Here is a 4,899-nt window from a genome sequence, read left to right as displayed (position 1 = left end):
TGGCAAGTGACCCTTAACTTAGACAAAAGTAATGTATTGCGAATACATAGAAAGAAGGATCCTTTATTGTATGATTATATGATAGCGGAACAAACACTGGTAGCAGTTACTTCTGTAAAATATCTGGGAGTATGCGTGCGGAACGATTTGAAGTGGAATGATCATATAAAATTAATTGTTGGTAAGGCGGGTACCAGGTTGAGATTCATTGGGAGAGTCCTTAGAAAATGTAGTCCATCAACTAAGGAGGTGGCTTACAAAACACTTGTTCGACCTATACTTGAGTATTGCTCATCAGTGTGGGATCCGTACCAGATCAGGTTGGCGGAGGAGATAGAAAAGATCCAAAGAAGAGCGGCGCGTTTCGTCACTGGGTTATTTGGTAAGCGTGATAGCGTTACGGAGATGTTTAGCAAACTCAAGTGGCAGACTCTACAAGAGAGGCGCTCTACATCGCGGTGTAGCTTGCTGTCCAGTTTTCGAGAGGGTGCGTTTCTGGATGAGGTATCGAATATATTGCTTCCTCCTACTTATACCTCCCGAGGAGATCACGAATGTAAAATTAAAGAGATTCGAGCGCGCACGGAAGCTTTCCGGCAGTCGTTCTTCCCGCGAACCATACGCGACTGGGTGGCTTGCGGAGTATAAATGTAGACGTAGATACAGATGTAGGCATCACTGGATGCGGAAATGGAGGAGGCATGTGGTCAGCATATCGCTGTCCCGGCCTTATGCCAATTTCCGAGACCGCAGTCGCTAATTCTCAATCAAGTAGCTCCTCAGTTTCCCTCACAAGGGCTGAGTGTACCCCGCGTGCCAACAGCGCTAGGCAGACTGTATGGTCACCCATCCAAGTGCTAGCCCAGCCCGACAGCGCTTAACTTCGGTGATCTGACGGGAACCGGTGTTTACCACTGCGGCAAGGCCGTTGGCTATTGTCTATATCACCCAGGTGAAAACTAATACAAATTTATATTTCTTCCAAAATACTACACTCCTGGAAATGGAAAAAAAAAACACATTGACACCGGTGTGTCAGACCCACCATACTTGCTCCGGACACTGCGAGAGGGCTGTACAAGCAATGATCACACGCACGGCACAGCGGACACACCAGGAACCGCGGTGTTGGCCGTCGAATGGCGCTAGCTGCGCAGCATTTGTGCACCGCCGCCGTCAGTGTCAGCCAGTTTGCCGTGGCATACGGAGCTCCATCGCAGTCTTTAACACTGGTAGCATGCCGCGACAGCGTGGACGTGAACCGTATGTGCAGTTGACGGACTTTGAGCGAGGGCGTATAGTGGGCATGCGGGAGGCCGGGTGGACGTACCGCCGAATTGCTCAACACGTGGGGCGTGAGGTCTCCACAGTACATCGATGTTGTCGCCAGTGGTCGGCGGAAGGTGCACGTGCCCGTCGACCTGGGACCGGACCGCAGCGACGCACGGATGCACGCCAAGACCGTAGGATCCTACGCAGTGCCGTAGGGGACCGCACCGCCACTTCCCAGCAAATTAGGGACACTGTTGCTCCTGGGGTATCGGCGAGGACCATTCGCAACCGTCTCCATGAAGCTGGGCTACGGTCCCGCACACCGTTAGGCCGTCTTCCGCTCACGCCCCAACATCGTGCAGCCCGCCTCCAGTGGTGTCGCGACAGGCGTGAATGGAGGGACGAATGGAGACGTGTCGTCTTCAGCGATGAGATTCGCTTCTGCCTTGGTGCCAATGATGGTCGTATGCGTGTTTGGCGCCGTGCAGGTGAGCGCCACAATCAGGACTGCATACGATCGAGGCACACAGGGCCAACACCCGGCATCATGGTGTGGGGAGCGATCTCCTACACTGGCCGTACACCACTGGTGATCGTCGAGGGGACACTGAATAGTGCACGGTACATCCAAACCGTCATCGAACCCATCGTTCTACCATTCCTAGACCGGCAAGGGAACTTGCTGTTCCAACAGGACAATGCACGTCCGCATGTATCCCGTGCCACCCAACGTGCTCTAGAAGGTGTAAGTCAACTACCCTGGCCAGCAAGATCTCCGGATCTGTCCCCCATTGAGCATGTTTGGGACTGGATGAAGCGTCGTCTCACGCGGTCTGCACGTCCAGCACGAACGCTGGTCCAACTGAGGCGCCAGGTGGAAATGGCATGGCAAGCCGTTCCACAGGACTACATCCAGCATCTCTACGATCGTCTCCATGGGAGAATAGCAGCCTGCATTGCTGCGAAAGGTGGATATACACTGTACTAGTGCCGACATTGTGCATGCTCTGTTGCCTGTGTCTATGTGCCTGTGGTTCTGTCAGTGTGATCATGTGATGTATCTGACCCCAGGAATGTGTCAATAAAGTTTCCCCTTCCTGGGACAATGAATTCACGGTGTTCTTATTTCAATTTCCAGGAGTGTATCTTTGTTCCCCTGTCACACACTGAATTACAAGTACGATGCAGCCCCAGACAAAACCCATTGACTTATCATGACCTTGCAATAAAACAAAAATACTGCACTCACACCACCATGATTCGATGACTGTACCGCTGCAGTAGTCAAGGCACCTTCTCCATCCACAGATGGCAGTTTTATGCGTTGTCTGCAGTCACCAAAACAGTGTGATGATGGGCTCAAAGTCCCCTACTGCATTCGAGGGGTGCTGATGGGGACGAGGTGCCCAGTGGAAACACTGTCAACCTTAAAGAACGAGTTTATTTAACTCCAGTACATGATGTGTCATGGCTCATTGAGGCAAACACGCCACCTACAGTTGTCACTGGCCGGCGCTGAACTATAGGCAGCAGGTTCTGCCCTGGATGCAGAGCAGGCGCTCTGAAACGCTGACGTCCGGCCCATGGTAGGCTGGCGACCTTTGGAGACCACGGCCATTGACGTCAGCAGTGCGCTACTTTCCTCTGCAGCACGAAACCCTTGCAGCCCCTCGCTCCACATATGTCACCACGATGGCACGTGGAGGTGGCTGTGCACAGGGTGCTACTCGCTGCCCTCTGGCAATAGTTTGATGGGGCTAGCACTGAGTTGCCATGTCCCACTTAGAGCTCAGCTTCGACGGCGGGAGGCGCGAAAGGCAGGTTGGTCAGGCTGAGGCCCCAAGTCCCGTGAAAGACTTAGTAATCATGGCAGGCGCTATCTGGTCTTGAACCAACGGCTGCTGCTGGCGATGTCCAGGCATTTCACTATCTGATGTAGCTCTGGTGCTGTAGTGGCATTGCTGGTCACCGACGGTAAGAAGTACCCCTGCTTCAAAATTCAGACTTATTTATGTGCCTCTGGTGCACATTTGTTTCGCAAAGACCTGGTTCCTAGTCAAGTTGCCCATAACATGAGACCTGTCCTGGTGTGGTGACACTGACCCATTACCGCTCCACAGTGCAGTTTACTGCTGTACTTGCCTATCCTCTTCTCACAATCCCCTTGCCTGTCTGTTACTGTGACCCACATGTCATCACACTGGCACTTACTGGCCCACGACTGCTAATGCAATGTTCTAGAGTGGGTTTCTCAGTACTTCTCAAAACTTTTGTCAAATATTTATGACTTTTGTTGGAAAAGTGTGTAGCGAATCTATACAAAGCTGAAAGTAGTATTGAATAATTCTGCAATGGCACCTGCCTGTTCCGGCTGGGGTACAGTAAAATGTGGAGTCCTGTGGGTTCAGGGGTTGGGAAACTTACGTTCTTTAATATTTATCTGCGACCTCCTATGATCTATGAGCCATAAAGCACATTTCACCTTATGTGCAGGCTACACACGCATTGTGATTGACGAAGTATCCCGCTGCAGTTTTCGAAACACTGTGGCTACTATATTCAAAAAAGCTATAAACTGTTTCACTTCAAATAGTTTCTCTCTAAGTCTTAACAAGACTCTGTTTGCCGGCCATTGTGGCCGAGCGGTTCTAGGCGCTTCAATCTGGAACCGCACGACCGCTACGGTCGCAGGTTTGAATCCTGCCCCGGGCATGGATGTGTGTGATGTCCTTAGGTTAGTTAGGTTTAAGTAGTTATAAGTCCTAGGAGACTGATGACCTCAGATGTTAAGTCCCATAGTGCTCAGAGCCATTTGACCCATTTTTTTTACTCTGTTTATTCATTTCGACACAGCATAAGAAAAACAGGAAGATATCGAAATAAAATGTAGTTACATATTAATAACAACCTAACCTGCTCAGTTCACCTCTCGAAACTATGTAAAAAACCGAATATGGCAGCATTTGCCATTTTCTCAAAAAATGGTTCAAATGGCTCTGAGCACTATGGGACTGAGGTCATCAGTCCCCTAGTACTTAGAACTACTTAAACCTAACTAACCTAAGGACATCACACTCACCCATGCCCGAGGCACGATTCGAACCTACGACCGTAGCCTAGAACCGCTTGGTCATACCGGCCGGCGCCATTTTTTCAGTTGCTTCGGTTTGTGACTTGGAAACAATCAGAGCTGCATACCTTGGATAGTTCCATTCACTTAAGACCTATGGCGTCATAATCTGGGGAAACCAGTCACAACCAAATAAATTCTTTATTTCACAGACGAGTTATCAGAATCCTGAGTGGAGCTGACCCTAGATGCTTTTGCAGAAATTTATTCAAACAGCTGGGAGTTCTCACCATACCATGCTGCTAAATGTTTTCGCTCATGTGCTCTGTCAATTAGAATCATACAACTTATAAAATAAACAGAGCGCACTAAGATCATGATGCAAAAAGTAAACTTCATCACAAAGACGTAAAAAGCTCTTCTGATACTACAGAAAGGAGTACATTTATCAAGTATAAAAGTGTACAACAAACTTCCAGTTATGTCAAGCCATTCATCAAGGATCTGACTAAATTTAAAAAGTAGCTGAAACTTTATATGTTGGACAGTTCTTTATA

The 4,899-nt window shown here is 49.3% G+C and overlaps 1 pseudogene; it reads right to left on the bottom strand.

The window, feature by feature from the left end:
- Positions 1-814: 814 nt before the first annotated feature.
- On the bottom strand, positions 815-933 carry LOC126254035 (5S ribosomal RNA; annotated as a pseudogene).
- Between the last annotated feature and the right edge of the window lie 3,966 nt (positions 934-4,899).

Source organism: Schistocerca nitens, chromosome 4 (genome assembly GCF_023898315.1).
Source record: "Schistocerca nitens isolate TAMUIC-IGC-003100 chromosome 4, iqSchNite1.1, whole genome shotgun sequence".
In the NCBI taxonomy this organism is placed as follows: Eukaryota; Metazoa; Arthropoda; class Insecta; order Orthoptera; family Acrididae; genus Schistocerca; species Schistocerca nitens.
This window is presented reverse-complemented; position numbering and strand designations above follow the sequence as displayed.